Below are 13,666 nucleotides of genomic sequence, written 5' to 3'. Positions count from 1 at the left end.
AAAAAAAAAAAAAAAAAAAAAAAAAAAAGTCCTTTGGTGACTTTGGTGAGCCAGCCCCAGGGAACGGTGCAACGAGAGCGCCAACCCTACATTCCTGTCCTATGACCTCCACATGTTAGCTGTGACACACAAGACACCTTCCCCACCAAACACAGCATACATGCACATGTGCATGTACAAACACAATAGATAAAAATTTAAAAGAAGTTCTCTGAAAACTCAACAAGAAATGTAACAAATTAATTATAAACTGGGCAAAGGAAATACAATGACACACTTTACAACAAAGGACATATACAAACAGCAAGAAGACTGTGAAGCAAAGTGTCCACCCATCAGCCCTCCGGGAACTAAGACATTATTACGTGTCCACTAACACAGCTAAATGGCAACACTCTGGCGAGGCCACATGCCAATGAGGATGCCGAGTGGCTGCAGCTCTTGCACACTGTGATGTGAATGAATATGCACAATGGCGTGGACACTCTGGAAAACAGGGTACGTATGCAAAGTCCTAAAGTGTTAAATGCAGGTAAAAATGGCACCTATACCTATTTTCCAAACTATGTGGGATGATGAGGGAGGAGAATCACTTCAGTCAAAAAGATGAGGCCAACCTGAACAACATATAAGAATTCATTGAAGATATAATAAACTGTATACCAACAACATAGTCTGATAATCCCACTTCTGGGCAATTATCCAATAGAAATGAAAAAGTATAGCTCTATATAAAGACTTATGCACAAATGTTCATAATAAACTGATTTGATAAACTCAAAAACTGCAACACCCCAAATGCCCCTCGGTGAGCTACTGGATGAGCACCCCTCAGCACATGACAATGGGGATCCGACAGTGGGAGAAGCCAGCAACTCAGGGGACTCTCAGACGTTAAGAACAAAAGAAAGCTGCTTCCCACACTGATCCACACAATGAACCCTCCTAAAGGGAAAGTACAGGGAAACAGGATCAGCAGTGGCTGCTGCGGGACAAGGAATGGACACCCACAGACCTGGAGCCAGGGAGGGTCAAGGACTGTTCCACAATCACACATGTCATCCATGGACTATGCATCAAAGGAAAAGAACAACTATATTTCATGTTAATTTTTTTAACCAACATGAAACATATCAAATGAACTGATACAAACACTGTACTGTGTTTTGCGACAGAAACCGATTCTAGGTTAATGGAAAATGTACAAACAAAGTGTTACTAGAACAAGGTAACTTATGAAATACTTTAACAGGTATCTTCAGATCATTTCTCTACAAAGCCAGCTGCTCACCCACAAAATCCAGCTGCTGAATAGCAAGCATCCGACGGTCAACAGGCTCCACAGTAGCCATGGACCCGGCTCTGGCCTTGGGCTGATGCTACAAGCAGGAACCCAGATGCAGGGGCTCAGAGACATCCAGCACTGTTCACTAGAAGTCATCCACCTGTGTCCCCCAAGGACTTCACACAACTCCTCGTCCTCAACATGCAGCCACATGCATGCCCAAGCTCACCATGCTACCTCCAAGGTGGGACAGAAACCAATTCCCATTCTACATCGGGAGTTGGCTTCTAAAATTGGTTCCTAAAACAGCTCTCTTCAGTCTGCCAAAATATTATTAGCCTACCACTTCTATAAAGACCAATTACTGAATTATCTTTTTACTTTTTCAGGCAAAACCAGTAACGACCAGTAAAAGGGTGGCACAGGAACTGTCTCAGCTTGCCTTCAGTCTGTTCTTTGGCCTTTTCAAGCACATCATACATATACACCACGCATCTGCAGGAAATATCCACGGATGTGTTACTATGCAAAGCATTTTTAATAAAACTTTTATTGTAATGGAGCAGCTATGAGGAACCTTATTTTTCTCCCATTGTTCTCTCTCCCAAAAGTTTCCAATACCAAAACCTACAGACCACGAGGGTGCTCCCAGCTTCCTCTTCTAACATGGCTATTGGGTTCCTTTTTCATTCTCTGAGGAAAATCTACCTTTTGAAGTGACCACTTTCACTTTTCCCAGCACTCCCACAAAGAACAAGATCAGGGAGGCAGAACACACTAAGCTTCCCCATAACACTATTCTCACAAATTCTATGACAACAGTTTAGTCACAAACATAAGGAATGGCTGCTTCTTAGTCAGGACCTGGCTTAAGAATTGCAAAGGGACACGTGAGTAGTTAACAGTCCCACCTTGACTAGAACAAGGCAAGCCGAACTACACCACTCTCCAAAAGGCCCCTCTCCAGGCCTACTAGATGCAGGCTGGGGCTTTTTAGAGTCTGGTCCTTAAAGGCTGTGTCTTCCTCCCATCCTAACAGTAGCATCAGTACAAAGATAAAAAGGAAAACTTATAAAGCAAACTGCTTTCTAATTGTCTCAGCTAACTGGATGCCCTCTTTCCAAATAAATTCATTTAAAAAAAAAAAAAGAGTGAGGAGGAGAGGAAAGACTTAGTGGGGAGGGAAAAGAGGTGCAGGTGCATGCAGGTTCCTGCAGAGATAGAGGTGTTGGTCCCCTGGAGTTACAGGTAGTGGTGAGCTGCCCCACATGTGACTAAACTCAGATCCTCTGCAGGGGTAACTGCTGAGCTGGCTCTCCAGGCCCAGCACTGGATTTTCTTAGGCAGAATTCACTTCCTGGTTAACTCCATGCTTCATACAAGCTTACCCTGGGAGAAGGCTCAGCTCTGCCAAATTTTTACAGCTCATTTGTGTTTGCATTATCAACTTTATGCTCACTCCACGGTCCTCCTTTGTAGTTTTAATTAAAACTAGTTAACATACTCTTCAAATCTGTATAGGGAGCTGCGTGGGTGGCATATTACAGTGGGCAGAAAGCAACCGGAATGAGAGTCCCTCTGCACTGGACAGGACAGTCCCACACACTCGCCAGGGCGTGTGCTCCACCTGCAATCCCTGTCTTCGGGCACAGGCCCAGGAGGCGCCATTTTAATATTAAAAAAGTCAGCTCCTGGCCCATGACAGTTTGACTTCCATGACACAAACACAGCCTGAATTCAGAAGACCTGTCCTTTCTGCTGATCTCTGCCAGGCCTTTGGCTATTGGCGATACGCATGTGGGCAGCAGAGCAGTGTGCTGGGCTAAGCCATCAATAGCCATGCTTGATTGCCCTTGGTCTGTGGTGAGGTGGAGGGGCACCTGTGTTAATCCAGGTCCTCTCATTTCCCACTACAGCAGAAAGTTTATCCAATAAATGAGCTCATTCTGGAAACCAGCTCTGATAGGGTTTCTGTCTCAAGCTTCTTCCCCTCCCCTCACTCTGGCTGCACAGCCATCTCCCCAGCGCTGTCAAAGTGTTCTTCAGGAAGCTCCCGCAATTACCCCATCTCTATGACAGACTGCCACCAGGTGGCAACTCCCGCCATCTTCTCTCCATACCTACCTTGCTATAAGAAGCCCGGAAGTAACAAGAACAGAAAGAACAGGAAAATGAGAATCTGAAAACTGGGGACAAACAAGTCGTTCAGGGACATCTACTTCTACAGTGTACATATTTCTACTTCACTCCATTTCTCTTGGTTATTATGACCATCAATAACCACTATAAATGTCCAATAAGAATTTGGTTAAAAAATTTACTTTTAAATTTAGAAATACATAATATATACATTATAAGTTATAATACCCTTATAATAAGATGAAAAATAATGTTTTGTATCTACATTTAATTTTAAAAGGTAATTTTCTTTACATATTTAATCACAAATAATTACAAAGGCTAAAAGAATGATTTGTTTGTTTTTATTCTTGTCTTGATATGCCATTCTAAGCTCAACCTTCTACAACAATCAAATTCAAAGGCCTCTTTTTAAAGTTTTCAACCACCCATTAGTGTAACAAAGACAATGAAGTCATTAGAAAAGTAATACCCATTTAAATTAAAGTGGCAATTAGAACATTTAAAATAGGTGCCAGAGTCAGGCATAGCCCAAGCCTTTAATCCCAACATTCAAGCCTTTAATCCCTGCACTCAGAGGCAAAGGCTGGTGAATCTCAGTAATTCAGAGCCAGCTTGGTCTACATAGTAAGTTCCAGGCCAACTAGGGCTACACAGAGAGACCCTGACTCAAATAAATAACAAAAGCAAAAATAAAGTAAGTACAACATATGGTCTCATAGCCATCGGAAAGCTGTTTTGAAGAACTGGGATCGTGGCATGCACATAAGCTATGTGTTCTCTACTTTAGCATCAAAAAGCATGAACCTTTCTGTATCATTTAATGTTCTTCTGTTGAAACAGGAGCGGTGGCAGGGCTGTGTCCCCGGCACCCGGCCGCCCGCATGGCTAGCTTATGCCCAGAAATAATTACACGGAAACTGTATTTTTTTAAACACTGTCTGGCCCGGATAGTTTTAGTTTTTTATGGCTAGTTTTTATATATTGTTTTAACCCATTTTTAATATTTTGTGTAGCCCACGAGCTGGCTTACCAGGGAGGATCTTAACCTGTGTCTGTCTGGAGCGGGAGAACCATGGCGACTCCTCCCACAGCTTCTTTTTCCCAGCATTCTCCTCTGTCTACTCCGCCTACCTAATTTTCTATCCAATAAAATGGGCCAAGGCAGTTTCTTTATTAATAAGAAATCACTCCCACATCATTCTTCAAGCATCAAAAACTGATACTTCTCAGCATGGCTGACATTCCCCTAGATGTAGAGGTGACAAATTAGCTACTCTGTACTACTGACATAGACTCGATGAAATTTGTATTCTAAAAGGTGATAAACAGGGCCAAAGAGATGGCTCGGCAGTCAAGAGCACTGGCTGCTCTTCCAGAGGACCTGGATTCATTTCCCAGCACCCACATGGCAGCTCACAACAGTTCTTAACTCCATTTCCAAGGGATCTATCACCCTTTTCTGGCCTTCATGTGCAATGCATGAACTTGGTGCACAGACATATATGCAGGCAAACATTTACATATTTGAATCATTTTTAAAGTGATAAACATTGTTGAATGCAATCTTTTTTTTTTTTTTGGTTTTTCGAGACAGGGTTTCTCTGTAGCTTTGGTGTCCATCCCAGAACTAGCTCTTGTAGACCAGACTGGCCTCAAACTCCCAGAGATCCGCCTGCTTCTGCCTCCCAAGTGCTGGGATTAAAGGTGTGCGCCACTACCGCCCGGCCTGTTGAATGCAATCTTAAGGAAGTAGGAAGGAAGGAGAGAAGCAATGAAGGAAGGAGGAAGGGGGCAGATATAAAATGAAGTCTTATGGGGAATCTTTAAAGGATGTTTTAAAAGTTTTTGAACATACCCAGATTATTCTTTACACAGTGCATGTAAAAAATGCACTTCAACAAATGAATATGAATAGTTCATTGTGAGAATGAAATGTTCTGCTTAGGCAGAGGCCATAACCAGGACCTCGGGTGTATCTTGTACATTTCTTTAGATGTCAGGATGCTGCACACTCATGTACTCAGCTTTTATCTGAAAGGCCAAGCTTATCCATGAGTAAGTCCTCTGGAAACACCATCAGAACTTCCAGCTTCCCTTCCTGTGAGCGAGACATACAAACACAGACTGGAAGAAGCAAGCTGACAGTCTTTACCAACGTCTGTTTGCCACAAAATGTTCATACACAACATGACTGAACACATCTTAATGGAATTTTTGGAGAACTTATTTGATGAGGTTTTTTTTAGCATATTTCTGTGGGAAAAAATAACACGAATTTAAAGCAAATTATATATAATTTTACTAACATAACAAATATAAAATCACTGACAAAAACAGGCTGTTAACAAACAAAACTTACCCTTAGTCAACACTCAACTCACCCAGCTGACCCCAAAGGCCATGCACCTGGCATTCTACATGTTTGGGGTGTCATGAATGACATGGCGCCGTCACAAAGGGTAGCTCTACTGCTGGGCACGCTGCAATGGTGTTCCCAGTCTAAAAAGCATCTATTAACATTTGATGTGCATGTAAACTTTGGCATAGGCACTCCCAGAACTTAAAAACACATATTAGTGCTTAACACAGACTGATTGCAAGCTCCCTCCAACCAGCAAATCCTGCCTCGTCTCCTTTACTCAGCCTCTAAGACTCAACTCCAGGCTTGGTCTCCACCCTCCTCTCTTTTCTATCCGAATTTAGTCATCTGAAGACCTCATCAATTACCAAAGCTTCAAACAGCACCCATGTAGCCAAAAACAATCTAGCATATGTATCACTTACTAGAACACACATTCCCTAAGTCTAGACATGCTCCATTCAGCAGAGCAGTGATTACCACCATACGCAGCCATGAGGGCAACCGGGTGTGCTGACCCTGGCTCCTGGTTCCTAATGCCATTCTATAGCTATGGAACAGCAATGTTGCTTCCTGTGTACTTCCTCAGTATGCCCCGCCTCCTCACTTTCAAACTTGAGTTCTGGAGGGCGGGTACTTGCTTTATTGATAGTTCCAACTCCAGACCCCAAAACAGTCTCTGGCAAGTAGTAAGGCCTTAATTCACACTGTGAAATGGAAGAAAAAAAATTCCTAAAATGTCTGTGCCTCTGGGAAGTTTTGCACATTTAATTAGAGAGTAAGAAATATGTTCCAACCCCTTCTAAACTAAACAATATCCACAGCTTGAGAGCAAGCAGACCACTACTCCACAGCACAGACTACCACTGCCTCACATCGTAGATACAGACCACAATGTCTAGAAAGTTCCTACCGCTGACGCAAGATCATAAGATTCAGAGCTCTGATACAAATCCTCAAAGACCACAAGCAGCCCACCAAGCAGCTACCCAGCTGGCCTCCACTCCTTTTGCTGTGTACAAAATGGTGTTTGTACATTAATTTATCTGCACTGTATCTGCGTGTGTGTGCGCGTGAGCACACGCGTGTGCTCATGCACGCCAGTGTACACACACAGGTGTGTAGGGGCCATGATGGGCATGTGGAGGTCAAAGTAAAACGTGTAGCAGTCAGTTCTCTCTGTCTTGTGAGTCTCAGAGACTGACAGGCTTAGCAGCAAGCTTCTTTACTGTACAACTGAGCCATCTCCTCAGCCCACAAGATTCTCAAAAGCAGCTTAAGAACTGAATTAATGTGTTTTCTTCTGGGTTGTATAAGAATACACAGCAAAAGGCTTCCTGTAACATCCTCATGTGTTACACAATCAGATGAAAACTCAGAACTAGTTTGAAAGCTGCTGAGGTACCAGACAGTGTTTCATGGCAAAAAGAAACATGAAGTCAACTTGCTCCATTGTCAAACCCCTAATTCACTGAGAAAGCTGTTTGCTGTGGACCTCATAAACTCATCACTGGCCTGTAATCTGGCACATGGCATTGGGTTTGATACTTCTACTCAAAGGTGTTCCATAAAATCATCAACATCAGCCCTACCTAGAAGCTCTAAAGTCAACATCCACCCAGGTGAAAAGCATCATCCCAGGAACTATCAACTGCCAGCCTTATTTGGTTGTGAGAAAGGGTCATCTGTGCCCAGGATGACCTGGAGCCACATGTAAATGTCACAGCAGCTGGCCATGGTCAGTCTAAAGGCTCTGCTGTCTACACATGTCCTAACACCTCTTGCCTGAGCTCCAATGGCAAACTGAAAGGGTCTTCCAGGAACCACTGCCCTACTGAGTGAGGCAGGGTAACTCAGGTCCTTGAACCTGTCTTAAATGCAAGACATAGGGAGAGGGAAAAGGAAGGGAGGAGAGGGTAAGGGAAAGGAGCTGGCAGGAGGGGCACTTCTTTGTCTTGGAATTGTTATGTGGCCTAGCCTGCCTCTGGCTTGATCCCCCTGCACAGCTGGATGCTAAGATCAGAGGTGCGCATGACCTCGGCCAGCTGAAACACACAGCTTTGGCTCTGTGAGCTCTCTGGGAGGGAGACAGGTTGGAGGACTTGACAGAAAACCAAAGAGAAATAACACAAGAAAAATGGAGACAGTACTGACATAGTTTGTGCACAGCTTGTATGCAGACTGAACCCACCTCTACACCCGAGAAACAACCAGGTGCAACAGGCTGGACAAGGTTCTGAGAAGTAACTCTGCAGACTTGAGGGAAGGGACAGTCTGAGAAAGGGGGAGGTGATAGGCAGAATTTTCCAGAACATTTCAGAATCAGCAAGTGCACTGCTGTGAGAGAATGCTCTTGTCCACTGTAAAGATTTGTCACTCCTATTGGTTTAATAAAACACTGATTGGGAGGCAGCAGCAGGCAGATCTCTGTGAGTTCAAGACCAGCCTGGTCTACAGAGCAAGTTCCAGAACAGCCAAAGCTACATGGAGAAACCCTGTCTTGAAAAACAAAAAATAAAATAAAATGCTGATTGGCCAGTAGCCAGGCTAGTCAGGGACTTCCAGACTAAGAGAATTCTGGGAAGAAAGAAGGCAGAGATGCAGTCACCAGACAGACGCAAAGGAAGCAAGATGAGAATGCCTTACTGAGAAAAGATGCCAAGGCATGTGGCTAAACACAGTTAAGAATTATGGGTTATTTTAAGTTGTAAGAGGTAGTTAGTAATAAGTCTGAGCAATAGGCCAGTTTATAATTAACATAAGCCGCTGTGTGTTTATTTGGGACTGAACAGCTGTGGGACCCGGCAGGACAGAAACTTCCATCTACAGTGCACAAGGCTTACTAAAGGGAACTGACCAAGAGAGAGATGATGTAAGGAGAGGACACTTAGCTTCATGAAAAGAGGAACAGCTACAGATTAAAAGAGAGTGCTGGGTTCATCTAAAATGAATCAGCAGCCCTGCCCGAAAACAAGACTCAGAAAGACACTGGTTCTGAGAAATGCAAAGCTGGAAGTTGCCATGGTGGAACTTTACCTTTGTCCTCTAAGCTAACACTCATTTCATATTTCTTAATCCTCCATGTTTGCACTGCAGAAGACCTGGGAGCTTTCTAATTACACACTGCAGCAATACCTTCATTTGTTCATATCATTTGGGTGGGGGTTTTGTTTTGTTTTGTTTTGTTTTTTTCAAGACAGGGTTTCTCTATATAGCCATCCTGACTGTCCTGAAACTTACTTTGTAGACCAGGCTGGCTTCATACTAAGATTCACCTGCCTCTGCCTCCCAAGTACTGGAATTAAAGGCATGTGCCACTAGCAGCCAACCAGCCAGCTTGGGTGCTTGTTTTTAAAAAGGTTTGAGCTTCCCAAGCAGAAACCATAGCTTTCAGTATTTTGCATGCCCTCAGACCTAGAATAGCACTCATTGTAAAAGTCACCCTACAAATATCACAGATGCATTTACAGAGAATAGAAACTGATTACAGGAGATTCCCTGTAACACACAAAGCACACCTACCTACTCCAGTATTACTCATCTGTCATACATGCCAGGCACTGTTTGCAGCACTTCCCATATACTAACCTTCAGAGTCCCCACATACTGCTTGCATAATCATTGTCAATTTTGCAGATGACGTACATGGTGTTAAGCAACTCGCCAAAGTCAGAAAGTAGGTGAAGGCAAGATCTACACCCATAGAGCGAGGTGTCAGTTAACATGAAGCCTCATGGACACATGCCCACCCTTTGCACCCAGCCTGCTCAGCATTATGTGAGGCATTTGCAAATGAAAGGGCCAGGTTTCAGTGCCTCAGTTCTCCACCTGTGGCAGCTATCACACACTTGCTGAAAGTCTAACAATGCAAACCACAACTCACTTTCTTAAAATCACACACGCACACACACAAACCACAGGATTTCGCTATGCGCCTAGATTAGATTTGGGTTTTGCATGCTGTTTTTATAGAAAGTGCATCAATCTGCTCTCTGCATTAAACATGACATTATTAAGTACACACAAACAAAGGAGTCTCAAAAACCTCATCAAACAAACAGCAAATGATTAATGCTGCCTAACTCCTTATTCAACCTTATTTAGCAGTGTACAGGAAGCTAAGATAATCACGAACAAGAATGGTCAATACTCACTTGGTCAACGCAGTATACCCTGGGGTGCATTTTGTAAATGCCTACATGCATACAACCTTGGCTCAAAGAATCAACCAGCAACAGAAATTAATGCTGGCCTCAGGAGAGACACTGAAATAGCGATGAATGAGAATTTGTCCCCAAAAGTAGAGAAAATGTTCCTATAGATAATACAATAAAAGACTGTTGACTAAATATGGGGTCTAGGACTACAGCATAGTGGTAGAGTGCTTAGCATATATGGAACCCTGACTCTACTCCCCAGCACAGAGAGCTAAAATACACACACACACACACACAAACACACACACACTGAATAACCAAATAAAAATAAGGCTACTAAATTTGGTTCCTATGAACAATATAAAATAGTTCACTATAAACTGGTCAGAGGCCAGAGAAATGGCTCTCAGTGTTCAAAAGCATTTGTTACTCTTGCAGAGGACCCAAACTCAGTTCCCAGTACCCAAATCAGATGGCTCACAACCATCTACAACTCTAATTCCAGGGGATCCAAGGACTAGCCTCCATTCCACATAGACAGAAAGACACACACACACAATTGAAATAAATCCTTTAAAAAAAAAAAGAAAAAAACCAACATGCCTGAGACTATAAATACCCATGTTTGTCAAAAGTCGTGATGAACACTAAGCAAAACAAACACCATTACTGAAAAAAGCATTTAATTTAGTTAATAATGAACACAAATATCTAGTTAAGGCACCATCTGCAGGGTTAAATACATAAAATGTAAAATAACCCTGCTAAGAGGACATAATTAGAACAGTGAATTTTATTACCTCTGCCTTCAACCAAGTTCTACTAAGCTATTGTTTATCCCAGCAAATGAGGAGCAGCCTGGGAACTGTCCCAGTTTCTCTGAGAGTTATCAACTGAAGCTAATGTTTCCTGAGAGAGGACTGTGCTTTGATTGGTCCTTAGCTGCCCAGCACCCTAGCCACTCCCTAAGATACTGCTCAGAGGGCAATTGGCAGCATGTGCAATGCCAGCTCTGAGATGTCATCGGAGTATCCATCTGCTGTCACTGTACTTACTTGCATGATCTCCCCCGCAAGGGTAAAAATGAGTTTCACCTTGAAGTCTAATGGACCAGCACGGTAACAAAGAGGAGCTAGCTCTAGTAGCTGCCCTGCTTTCCTCCTGTCCAGTATTGTCTTCCAATACCCAAGTAGCATGGGAAGGACCTTGGACATCCATTCTTGTTATCACATGTGGGGTTCCCCCTTCTCCCCTAAAGCACCTCAGAATCAACTGGATGAAGTATTATCTGTTTATCAATACTTCTGGAGACACCAAAAAACACCTCAGAACTGACTGGCTGGAGAACCCTGGTCCCACATTAACCTGTCAGCTACTGTAACATGGGGAGACAACGCAAATGGTAGGAGGCCCAGACACCACTAATAGAGCTACAACCAAAGAGTAACACTCTGCCCACGACAGAGCTGATAAAAAAAAAAACACATCACATTAGACCAAGCTAAATAATGCCATCAATTTGATGCTTCAAATTCAACAACCACGGCCACCCTAGCAGCGGCTCATTGAGTAGTCCACCAAACCACATGCTGGGACTACAAGCATGCAACACCTTGCCCCGTTCCGCTTCAACTTCCTAAGACAGGACTAAGTTCTCAGTTCTTCCAGGTCAGCTAAGGAGAACAAGCATGCACAAATAAGACATCTCTCTCTGACGCCGCACATGCACACTGCGTCCTCCGTCCTGTGCCGTCTTCCTACCATTGGCTTCATTACAACAGAAAGCCCAGTTCCCAAAAGGGCCACTCAGTTTCCAATAGAATGCTGTTTTAGTAAGGGAGCCACCACCTCTCTCCCTGCCCCCGCAGAAGGAAAGGAGGGAGGGAGGGAGGGAGGGAGGGAGGAAAGAAAGAGAAAGAAAGAGAGAGAGAGAGAGAGAGAGAGAGAGAGAGAGAGAGAGAGAGAGAAAGAAAGAGGTCAACCTAATACATCTTCAACCTAATCATCAGAAAGGGACCAAACTCACAGAGTACTTCAAATCCTCACTTACTTTCAAAATGCCATGCCTCTTACTGAACTGAGTGTTGACAATAAAGCATGTGTTAAATGTCAGTTCAGGTCATCAGCCATAAAGTCCAAACCATGATGTTCTCAGAACGAAGCACTGTAAAATGTCTGCAGGCCAAGAGGGTGTCAGAAGAAAACAATATATTCAGGACAAGGAAATAGACTTCCCAAGACACAAAATTAGTAGCCATGAACAAAACACATATCCTATTAAAAACTGTGTCATCAAATGACACTGTAAAAGAGAGAGACAGGCACCCACACACCCACACAGGCACACACATCCACTACACAGGAACCACTGGAAGAGACGGGTGTAAAACCTCAATCTCAAGAGAAGAGAATGAGTATCCGTGACATTTCAGGGCCCACAACTTCAGCCATACAATGTCTGAGAGCCTGTGCCAGGGCAACAGAAGAGATGCTGGCCATTCTAAGGCTGGAAGCAGACAGGAGCAGACAGCCTAGATGACATGAGAAGGCAGGAAATGACGCTGAGATGGAGGCTGGCACCGTCAGAGCTGTCTTTAAAAGAGTACACTTTACAGACAGCCAGTCTGCCTCCACTGAGAAGAAACCTGCTGAGGATGGCAGTTCGGATATCCTATTCAGTGGGTTTCTAAAGAGCCTGCTCAACCCTAACACTGGTAGCAACATTTCTTATTCAAATTTACTTAATTCTCCAAACCAAGAAATATAAGGTTGTTTGGATGAAAGAGTCATAACACTTCTTAGGCATTTTGTTTTGTCTAAAAATTACTCTTCTACAATAATAGGCTAACACTGTAAGGATACAAAGTAATAGAAAATGTCAAAGTTGCCAATAATTATTGAAGTTGTTCAGTCAGAATTCCTTAGCTGTGATTTTCCATAATTACACATTTGGTTCTGTCTAGACATGCTACTGAGCTGGATTCATAACACATACCACCCCACCTCACCAGGGCTGGCAGACCAGAATATAATACACGGCTGTTCACTCTAGTATTTAGGACGTGTGACTGGCAGAGCTGTCAACAACATACAACAATAAAATGGGAGTGTCCAACCCAGAGTCACACATACGCTAGAAGCGCTGTACCTCTAAAGTACTGCCCTGCTCTGGACTGCATCACACCCACTGCAGGTGTTCGTGATGAGCCTCTCAAATGTGCTTCCAGTCCTCACGCTGCCTGCATCCCGGAGTCCCTGGCTGTGGGACCACACAAAGCATAAGCTGCTGTCTTACAGAGCAGGAGAAGTACCTAAACTGTCTCAGAGGACTGCTGGAAGCTGTTTAGACTGAACTGTCATTTAGAAAATGATACCACGTGTAATTTCTTTCCCTTAAGCAGTAAGAAGAGAAAAGGAAGACATGCTTTCTAAGTACCATCAACACAGCAATAAATGAAGTTTTGACCAAAGTAGCTAAGATGTTGAGCCAACAGGTAATGATGTTACAGACAGAAAAAACTCAAGAAAACCAAAAGTTACTTTAGGATAAAACTGGGGTGACATCCTACTATTTTAAAGAAGAGGGGAGGCATTATTAACACTGGGCAGGAGGGACGGGGAGCAACAAGAAAAAAACAATTGGACAAAGTAGTTTAGGTGTTCTAAAGGCTAACAGATGTGAGTTCAAATTCTGCCTCAGTAACTTACAAGTTGAGTTGCAGG

General features: G+C 43.4%; 1 protein-coding gene across 9 annotated transcripts in view; it reads right to left on the bottom strand.

Annotated features, from left to right (window-relative positions):
* The window catches only part of Sipa1l1 (signal induced proliferation associated 1 like 1), a 280,284-nt gene that overhangs the window by 177,361 nt on the left and 89,257 nt on the right, over nt 1–13,666 (bottom strand). The window contains exon 5 of one of the 9 annotated variants that reach the window (XM_050164489.1): nt 11,994–12,118. The exons of the other annotated variants lie outside the window; for them this stretch is intronic. The gene's annotated coding sequence lies outside the window, so the exon portion shown is untranslated. The remainder of the gene's footprint in view (nt 1–11,993; nt 12,119–13,666) is intronic. 9 annotated transcript variants of the gene reach the window in all.

This window comes from Alexandromys fortis, unplaced genomic scaffold, assembly GCF_014885135.2.
Source record: "Alexandromys fortis isolate MF-2015 unplaced genomic scaffold, M_Fortis_MF-2015_v1.1 scaffold_159, whole genome shotgun sequence".
Lineage (NCBI taxonomy): Eukaryota > Metazoa > Chordata > Mammalia > Rodentia > Cricetidae > Alexandromys > Alexandromys fortis.
The sequence above is the reverse complement of the archived record's forward strand: the minus strand, read 5'-3'. Positions and strand labels throughout refer to the sequence as shown.